The sequence below is a fragment of the Crocuta crocuta genome, unplaced genomic scaffold (assembly GCF_008692635.1).
Source record: "Crocuta crocuta isolate KB4526 unplaced genomic scaffold, BGI_CrCroc_1.0 scaffold130, whole genome shotgun sequence".
Classification (NCBI taxonomy): domain Eukaryota; kingdom Metazoa; phylum Chordata; class Mammalia; order Carnivora; family Hyaenidae; genus Crocuta; species Crocuta crocuta.
The window spans coordinates 16,915,561-16,926,654 of record NW_027527920.1 but is presented as its reverse complement, the minus strand read 5'-3'; positions in this window follow the sequence as shown (position 1 = coordinate 16,926,654).

Genomic DNA, 11,094 nt, shown 5'->3' with positions numbered 1-11,094 from the left:
TTATTATTATAAAATGAGAGGTTTATGCCAGATTATGTACTACTCTCAAATTATATGATTCCATAGTATAATCTCATCTGAACTTTAACAATACATCTTCTTTTTTAAAGAAAAATTTTAATGTTTATTTTTGAGTGAGAGAGAAAGAGAGAGGGAGTGCGCGCGCAAACAGAGGAAGGGCACAGAGGGAGACACAGAATCCAAAGCAGGTCCACTCTCTGACCTGTCAGCACAGAGCCTGATGCAGAGGTCAAACCCATGAACCATGAGAACATGACCTGAGGTGAAGCCAGAAGCTTAACTGATGGAGCCACTCAGATACCCGTAAAAATATTTAATCTTAAATAGACTGGGATTCTGGTCTAGCTAATGTTAAGGATATCTTAGACAAAATTTCCAAGTTGTGTTTGTTTCTTCACACTTGTAACTGAATTCCCTTTGGCTTCCTTCTACCCATCCCCATAAGACTCTTATCTGTCCTGTTACTAACACTATACTGTTGAATCAGATGCAAATGTTTATTCAGGTCACACTCATAGTGATGAACTTTATTGTATAAAGATCCAGAATTCACGACATCCTTTAAATTCCTGTTGGCTTTCACAATGTTTCCATAGCAGAATGCTATGTTTCATACATTTTCATTACTGTGAAACATATTTCAAAACTATGTAACTATAAAGATTCTTAAGTTTTTGGAGTATTTGTGGAATTGAATTATGGATGACTAGTTGTGAATTTTCAAGTTCCAAAAGCACTGTTTGTTTGAAAAATGTGTCACAAAGTGCTTCCTATTTAAAAGTGGCACTGTGAGAGATGATATATGTCGTTCATGACTTTCCTTGTAGAGGAGACTTGTAGTCACTTAGTATTATTGAAGACACCAGCAGATTGGTTTTGTCAGGGCAGGACTTGAGGAGATGTCTGCCATTTGAGGGATGACAGATCAAAGTATGGTGCAACTCTGCAACCAGATCTAATAACTACTGCATATAAACATTGACATAGAGAAGAGTTTGAATAATTACAGCTAATGTTATGCTTTTGCTCTGGAAAGCTATGGATTTAACACACTTGTCTGACCTCATCTGACATTAATTACACAATGAAGGTAGGGAACAGCTGCTGAAAAATACATAACAAAGAATCAGGGGGTGTGAATGTGTCTTGCTGTTTGCTGCCAGTTGTCAGTCTGATGAGAAAGAACACCTAGAAATCATATCTCCCTCCCAAAATAGATTATATAAACATGTTTAGGGACAGTGGTGGGATAGAAAGACATTTTTTTTGACTATTCATTTTATGTATTGAGGATGATTTTTATAAGAAGTTGGCTATTCTATAGTACATTATTGTATAGCACTGGATTAGTGTTTCTTAAAGTTTAAATTAATTTTTTTCTGGTAATTTAAAAACAATTCATTTCAACAAACAAAAGTTTTACTTAGGCATCGACATAAAATGTTGGAGAGATGATCCATATTTTAATAACAGTAGCTTTTTCTTTAAGTGAAGAAAAAGTGAGAACTTCTAAGTGAATTTGTGTTACAAAATTCTTTAATAGCTGAAGCTGGACAACACATTTAAGGTTTTCCTAATAAATATATAACCAAGAAGAGATAAATTAAGACTAAGTTGTTTCTGGAATCCTTCTCCTATTGTCCTGACTAGACTCGCTTTGTTTTCTTCTTAGCTGCTTATAACTACTTTATACAGTTTAGTGTACATTTGATTTATTTTACTGTTTGCAATAAAATTTTATTATATGTTGAGAAGTACTCAGAATATTTATCATGTTTTAATTATATTAATGTATATGCTGTTGTTTCTGGTTCTGGTTATTTCCCTTAAAGAAAACCATGACTAGCCTGTGGAAAAATGAATAGTCAACTCCAAAGGATGCCACAAAGAAATGTCTAGCTTTGGATATATTTTTAAAATTTTTATAATGTTTTTATTTATTTTTGTGAGAGAGTGAGAGACCGCATAAGCGGGGGGAGGGGGGGTCAGAGAGAGAGGGTGATACAGAATCCGAAGACAAGCTCCAGGCTCTGAGGTAGCTGTCAGCACAAAGCCCGACGCGGGGCTCGAACCCACAAACTGCAAGATCATTACCTGAGCTGAAGTCAGATGCTCAACCTACTGAGCCACCCAGGCACCCCTAGCTTTGAACATTTTTAATGAAAAAATGAAACTAACATTATTACTCAATTTCTGATATCTCTATAGTATACTGGGGCAAATATAAAATCACATTAGCACTCTAATAGAAGGTACTTTTTTTTTTTNTAAGTCAGGCAGAGAAGGACAAATATCATATGTTTGCACGTATAGAAGGTACTTTTGAAAAACAAAACCTATGTTTTTCATAACCTATGTTGTGCATAACACATTCTTTAAAATTCATATTAATCTGAAAGCAATCAAATAATTATTAAAAGAAATTTTTGACCATGATTAAAATTGTGATGAAAATTGCTTATTCAAGGGGCGCCTGGTTGGCTCAGTCGGTTGAACCGACTCAGGTGATGATCTTGTGGTTTATGAGTTCAAGCCCCACATTGGGCTCCCTGTGGTTGGTGTAGAATTTGGTTTTGTATATTTTGTCCCCTTCTTTCTGCCCTTCCCCCACTTGTACTCTCTCAAAAATAAATGAAACATTTTTAAATGACTTATTTAAAATAAAATCTAATAAAAATGGGGAAAATCTAACAAAAAGAGATGATGTGGTAAAAACTTAAACTGATAAATGTAAAGAAAGCAGCATCAATCAGTTCAGTTGGTCAGACCTAAGTTTCAGGTTTGGGGATATGGCTTGATTTAAGAGAAGGATACAACCATCCTTTGGCAACAAATTCCTCAAACATACTGTTGACAGTAACTGCCTTCTATTCATTCCTTTCTAACATGGCTTCTAATTCTTCCACTTTACTATAAATACCCTTCTTGAGGCCAGTAGCTTCTTTCTTGCCAAATCCAGAGGGCTTTTCTCAGTCTGCCTATTGCTCAATTTTTCCATGGTATTTTAGTTGGGTAATCTCATCTTTGTTTTATTTTACTTTTAGCATTCTAAATATTACAAAGGTAATATGGGTTCTTCGTAGTGAATTAGACAATCCACGCTTCTTTTAAAAAGCTTTTCAAAGTCCATGAACATTTTGGTGGAATCTGTCCTGGCTTTAGTTACATTTTATACTTGCCACATTTATATCCCGAGTTAGGTTTGTTGGGGTCAGAGATAGAAGTCATTCCTTCATTAATATGCAGATGTCACTGCCTTTTGCTCTACCTTCTTACAGAAGATCCTATCCACTTCTGTGTCCTTCAAGTATTTCTGGGGGCTCCTAGAGGCATCTTTCTTGTATTTATAAACAGGTCTTATCTTAAAGGCACTGCTACTCCTCTGTCAGGTTTATCTACCCCTCTCCCCTCAGGCATCCTGGACTCTGTTGAACACCAACTTTGGCTCTCTAGGGCCCTTGCATTGTCACATTTGGGCTGAGCTCTAGAAATAAAAAAAGAGGAGGAAAAGATAGACTAATGAAAATGACTAACAAAAGATAGCCAAGTTAGTTACACTAATATTATATAAAATTGACCAAAAATCATTACTGGGGATAGTTTATTACATAGTAGTAAAATCTTGTTTGTTTCTACCACATTTTAATTCCAAGATGTTCTCCTTTTTTCACATTTTAATGTATCTGAAGTCAGAAGGCATCTTCTAGTTAAAGTCAGACAAGTAGCAGAAACATAAAAGTTTTGCTTTTAATTATCATTAGTTCAATATTCATATCAAAACTTAATGGATTGGTGTCAGGGGCATGGAAGAAATTTCTGGGGAAAATAGTGGAACATTCTTAATAAACGCTGCATAACCCACACTTGATGATACAGAAAATAATACTGTATGGGGAACGGTGGACATGGGATGATTCTTCATTGAAAAGTGATTCAAGGAAGTCAAACTGAATTGGAGGAACTTTTAGGAATATCTTTTGTTTTCTTTTATAGTTTATTGTCAAGTTGGTTTCCATATAACACCCAGTGCTCATCCCAACAAGTGCCTTCCTCCATGCCCAACTCCCCTTTCCCCCTCTCTCCCACCTCCATCAGCCCTCAGCTTGTTCTCAGTATTTAAGAGTCTCTTATGGTTTACCTCCCTCCCTCTCCTTAACTATCTTTTCCCCTTCCCTTCCCCATGGCCCTCTGTTAAGTTTCTCCTGTTCCACATATGAGTGAAAACATACGGTATCTGTCCTTCTCTGCCTGACTTATTCCACTTAGCATAACACCCTTGAGTTCCATCATGTTGCTACACATGGCCAGATTTCATTCTTTCTCATTGCCATGTAGTATTCCATTGTATAGATAAACCACATCTTCTTGATCCATTCATCAGTTGATGGACATTTAGACTCTTTCCATGATTTGGCTATTGTTGAGAGTGCTGCTATGAACATTGGAATACATGTGCCCCTATGCATCAGGACTTCTGCATCCCTAGCAGCGCTATTGCTGGGTCCTAGGGGAGTTCTGTTGTTAATTTTTTGAGGAACCTCCACACTGTTTTCCAGAGGGGCCACACCAGCTTACATTCCCACCAACAGTGGAGGAGGGTACCCGTTTCTCCACATTCTTGCCAGCATCTAGAGTCTCCCAATTTGTTCATTTTAGCCACTATGACCTGCATGAGGTGGTATCTCAGTGTGGTTTTGATTTGTATTTCCCTGATGAGGAGGGATGCTGAGCATCGTTTCATGCGTCTGTTGGCCATCTGGATGTCCTCTTTGGAGAAGTGTCTGTTCATGTCTTCTGCCCATTTCTTCACTGGATTGTTTGTTTTTCGGGTGTGGAGTTTAGTGAGTTCCTTATAGATTCTGGATATTAACCCTTTATCTGATACGTCATTTGCAACTATCTTTCCCCATTCTGTCAGTTGCCTATTAGTTGTATTGATTGTTTCCTTTGCCGTGCAGAAGCATTTTATCTTGATGAGGTCCCAATAGTTCATTTTTGCTCTTGCCTTTGGAGATATGTTGAGAAAGAAATTTCTGTCGTTGAGGTCAAGGAGGTTGTTTCCTGCTTTCTGCTCTAAGGTTTTGATGGTTTCCTGTCTCACATCTTTATCCATTTTGAGTTTATTTTTGTGTATGGTGTAAGAAAGTGGTCTAGTTTCATTCTTCTGCATGTTGCTGTCCAGTTCTCCCAGCACCATCTGTTAAAGAGACTATTTTTTTTTTCCATTGGATGCTCTTTCCTGTTTTGTCAAAGATTAATTAGCCATCCATTTGTGGGTCCAATTCTGAGTTCTCTATTCTATTCTATTGGTCTATGTGTCTATTTTTGTGCCAATACCATACTGTCTTGATGATGACAGCTTTGTAGTAGAGGCTAAAGTCTGGGATGGTGATGCCCCTCGTTTTGGTTTTCTTCTTTAATATTACTTTGGCTATTTGGGATCTTTTGTGGTTCCATACAAATTTTAGGATTGTTTGTTTTAGCTTTGAGAAGAATGCTGGTGCAATTTTGATTGGGATTGCATTGAACATGTAGATTGCTTTGGGTAGTAATGATATTTTAAGACTATTTAGTCTTCCGATCCATGAGCATGGAATGTCTTTCCATTTCTTTGTGTCTCCTTCGTTTTCCTTCATAAGTTTTCTATAGTTTCCATAATACAGATCTTTTACAACTTTGGTTAGGTTTATTCCTAGGTATTTTATGGGTTTTTTGTGCAATTGTGAATGGGATCAGTTTCTTGATTTCTCTTGCTGTTGCTTCATTATTGGCATATAAAAATGCATCCGATTTCTGTATGTTGATTTTGTACCCTGAAACTTTGCTGAATTCATGGATCAGTTCTAGTAGGCTTCTGGTGGAGTCTGATTTTTAGGAATATCTTTAGCAATCATTTTCCCACAGTTTTATTGAGAAATAATTCACACACAATGAAAGTCACAGACTTTATTGTGTACTTTAAGGAGTTTCTGTGTTTATAAATAGAGATGTATCTACCACCATGGTTAAGATTATAGAACATTTCCAGGGCACCTGGGTGGCTCATTGGTTGAGTATCCGACTTTGGCTCAGGTCATGATCTCACAGTCCATGGATTCAAGCCCCACGTCGGGCTCTGTGTTGACAGCCCAGAGCCTGGAGCCTGTTTCAGATTCTGTGTCTCTCTCTTTCTTTCTCTGACCCTCCCCTGCTCATGCTCTGTCTCTCAAAAATAAACATTAAAAAAAAAGATTATCGAACATTTCCAACAATTAAAATTTCTCTGTGGTCCTCTCCAGTCAATACCTTTGTCTCACCTCCAGTTCTAGTCAACTATTGATTTGCTTTCAGTCATTGTTTTGCCTTTTCCAGAATTTAATATGATGGAATCATATAATATACTGTCTTTTGTGTTTGACATGCTTTCATTTGCCTTGGGTAGTTCCTAAATTGTTGTGTTATATGGTAACTATATGTTGAACTTTATAAGTCACATCCAAATTGTTTTTTATATTGTGGGAAGTAGGAATCCTATTAACCTTTAAAATATGGATGTATAATTATTTCACAATATTTATTAGAAAAGACGATCCTTGTGGCAGTTCAGTCAGTTGGGCAGCCAACTTTAGCCTAGATCATGATCTCGCCGTTCCCAGGTTCAAGCCCCGTGTCAGGCTCTGTGCTGACAGCTCGGAACCTGGAGCCTGTTTCAGATTCTGTGTTTCCCGCTCTCTCTCTCTACCCCTCCCCTGTTCATGCTCTGTCTCTCTCTCTCTAAAAATAAATAAACATTAAAAAAATTTTTTTAAAAGACTATCCTTTCTCCATCAGATGCCTTTGCACTTTTATTAAAATGTGTGGGTCTACTTTTGGGCTCTGTTTTCTGTTCCACTGATCTGTATGTATTTTCTTTTTCAGTACTATATTGTTGTGATCATTGTGGTCTTAATATCAGGTATTGTGAGTCCTCCAACATTGTTGTTCTTTCTCAAAATTGTTTTGGCTAGTGTAGTTTCTTTGTCATTTCATATAAATTTTATAATTAGCATTTCAATTTCTAGAAAAATCCAGCGGGGATGTTGATTAGAGAGAATTGGTATTTTCACAATATTGAGTCTCTCCTTTGGTATCTTTTATCAGCATTTTGCAGTTTTAAGCTTATAGATTTTGCATATATTTTGGTAGATATATACTTAAGCATTTCATATTTGTTTGATGCTATTGTAAATGGTACTGTATTTTAGAATTCAATTTCCAATTGTTCATCGCTAGTATTTAGAACTGCATTTAGTTTTTTGTATTGGCCTTGTATCTTACAACTTTACTAATATCTCTAAATAGTTCCATGGACTTTTTGGGGTAGATTCTTTGGAGTTTCTCCAAATAGACAATCATATGATCTGTGAATAGAGACAGTTTTATCTCCTCCTTTCCAAGATTGATAAATTAGTTTATCTTATTGCATAGAAGGGAAGCTTCAGTTCTCCAGTATGATTATGAATAAGGGTGTTAAGAATGGAAGTTCTTGTCTTGTTACTCATACTATGGGGAAAGCATTTGTTTTTTTATCATTAAATATGAGGCTAGATGCAGATTTTGGGGGGGTGCTCTTTGTTTGATAAAGACATTCTTTGAGAAAGACATTCCTTTCTCCTCCTCAGTTTGATGAGAATCCAATGTTTCATCCTCACATATTAGGCATTATTATTAGTAGGAATTTTAGAGACATTATTTATTTAGACTGACATACCTGTTTACCATTTTATATGCTTACTATTTCTTCTAGCATCCCAAAATGCTCTTCTGGTATGATTTTCTTTTTTCCTGAATACATCTTTTATAAGTCCCTTTAGCATGTGTATGTGGGTGGTGAATCTCTTAGGTGTTATTTATCTGAAGATATCTTTATTATACTCTCACTCTTGCAATACAGTAGTAGTGAGCACACAGTTCTAGACTGAAATTTTCTTTGATCACTTTGAGGATACAATAAAATCCCCTCAGAGTATGGAAAGAATATGGGAATATTAGGGAAGATGAAAATATCTAACTGTATACAAAGAAGAGTGGGCTCGTTGTGGAAACTAAAGACATGAGTCACCTGAGTCTGTCTAGCTGGCTGGCTAGAAATGTTAGTGGTCTGGCTCTATAATTAAAATCTTTGCTCATCCTGATTATGGTTCTGCACCACTTGGTGGTGGCTGTCTGATTAAAAATAAACACCAGTGGTGCCAATTCTGGATTCTGTCTTGAACTTCCAGGACAGTGACAGCATTTATAGTAATCTCCTATATAGCTGGGGCCCATTTAATCATTCTAATCTAAGGAGAGTGGAGTAGAAGAATACTGGTAATAAAGGACTCTCCCTCTGCTTCTCTCTGTCCTGAGATAGGGTGCTTATGTTTTTCTCACACAGCTTTAATATCCCCATTCTTTCTCCCTCCATATCCTCTATCTCTTCCACTCAGAAAATAAAAGTTTGTCCCACCCAGTTTGAAAATGGGAGCTGGAGAGAAGGCAGCCAATCATAGCCAATCATTAATGATTAACTGACAATTAGTCATCCATCATACTTGACCCAAATTCTCTTATAATGGAGCTTACTGTCCTGAGATTTCACTCATTTTACTGTCTTCTGGCTTCCATTGTTGTTATTAAAGCATCTGCTTTCAGTGTAATACCTTCTTTATAGGTTGTCTTTTTTCTCTCTGGCTACTTTAAAGATGCTTTAGGGGCACCTCGGTGGCTCAGTTGGTTAAGCGTCCAACTTCAGCTCAGGTCATGATCTCACTGTTTGTGGGTTTGAGCCCCAAGTCAGGCTCTGTATTGACAGCTGAGTCTGGAGCCTGCTTTGGGTTCTGTGTCTCCCTCTCTGTTTGCCTCTCCCCCGCTTATGCTCTGTCTCTCACGGTCTCAAAAACAAATTTAAAAAACATTAAAAAAATAAAGATGCTTTAAAAAATTCTTTTGGGCTTTATAACAGGTCTAAGAATATATTTTTAACTTTATCCTCCTTGTGATATTCTGTGCTTCTTGAATCTGTACATTCATGTCTTTCCTAAATTCTCAAAAATTCGAAGCAATTAACTTTTGTACTATTGCTTCTCAATATTTAAAATCTTTCCTGGGAATCTGATTGATTATATGTCAGATCTTCTCAGTCTGACTTCTATGATTGTTTAATATTTCTTTTATATTTACCATGTCCTTGTCATTCTCTGTTCATTTTGGATAGTTCTTTTAGATATTTTATGGTTAAGAAATTATTTGTGTGTAATCTGGCATTCACCCTATCCACTGAGTATTTTCATTTCAACAAATATATGTTTAATGTCTAAAAGCATCATACAATTATTTGTCACATCTGCTTGATCATTCCTGATAGCCTTTGTTGCTTGCTCATCACTGTAATTCTATCCTTTAGTTCTTTAAATATATTCTAAATAGATATTCTATATTTCACAACTGATAAAATTTTGATATCTGACTTTCTTGGGAGTTATAAATATTTATTATGTCCTTTGATTTCTCACTCATGGTGACTTGCTTCTTTTATGCCTGGTGATTTTTGATGGAGCACTCACATCTTCTTGATCTTAATCCAAGAATCTGGTGAGTTTAAATTAGGGATATTTATCTCTGAAAAGGGTTTGTGTTTGATTCTGCTGGGAGCGTAGGGACATTACCAATTTGGAGCTATTTTAGCCTTTATCAGTTAGTCTAGTAGCTTAGAGCAAGGGTCTCATGTTCAGCTCCCCCATCTTACTGATGATCTAAGCCTTGTTTTCTGAGCACAGTGCTTTTATGGGCATTTTCTCAGGTTAGTCCATTTAATTTTTTTTTTAACTTTTTAAAAAAGTTTATTTATTTGTTTGTTTTGAGGGAGAGACAGAGAAAGAGGGAGGGACGGAGAGAGAGAATCCCAAGCAGGCTCTGGAGTGTAAGCACAGAGCCCGATGCAGGGCTTGAACCCATGATCCGTGAGATCATGACCTGAGTTGAAGTCAGATGTTTAACCAACCCAGGAGCCCCAGCCCATTTTATTTTTTAATTGTCTATTCACAGAATCAGTTTTGTTTCTTTTAGAGGTCAGAGAGCTGGAGTGGGAGATGTCAGGAGGATGCAGAAGTTTTCCTTACCTCTGCAAATTCAGCAATGCATATGTTTGTTTGTTTGTTTAACAGAATCTGGTTGTTGTACAGAAGAGAATGCCCCAGATAATCTTGCTCACAATTCTGTTAGTCTCTTTTAGCTTATTTTTTTAGAAAATAGACTTTATTTTTTAGGCAGACTTAGGCTTACAGAAAAATTGAGAATATAGTAGAGAGTTTCCATATACCCTGCACCCAGTTTATCCTATTATTAACATCTTATACCAGTATAGTACATTTATTGGAGCTCATGAGCCAATCTTGTTATATTATTATTAATTAAAGTCTATAGTTTATTCAGATTTCTTTGTTTTTTACCTAATAGATTTTTCTGTCCCAAGATTCCATACAGAATACCACATTATGTTTCATGTCATGTTTCCGTAGGTTCCTCTGTTGTGCAGTGAACTTTTTCATCATCCCAAACGTAAACTCTCTATCCATTAAAAAGTAGCTACCCAATCCCTCTCTCCACATTCCATGGTAACATCTAGTCTATAGTCTGTCTCTGAATTTGCCTATCTAGGCACCTCATAAAAGTAGAATCAGGTAATATTTGTCCTTCTGTGTCCAGTTTTTACAACTTAACATGTTTTCAAAATTCATCCATGGTATAGAATGGATCCAAATTTCAATATTTTGTTTATCAATTTTGTTTATTAGCTGCAAGAGATGTTTTTTGTGATTCTTTGAAATTTTCTCCATAGACACACATATAATACCTGAACAAAGACATTTTATTTATTCCTTCCCAATGTATACATTTCAGCTCCGTTTCTCGTCTTATTATCAGCTAGGACTTCAGGTCTGATATTAAATAAGAATGGTGAGAGGGGACTTTCTTGTCTTGTTCCAGATCCTAGGGAGAACTATTCAGCTTCTCACGAGTAAGCATGCTGTTAGCTGTAGATTTTTTGTAGATGTTCTTTGTCAAGTTGAGAAT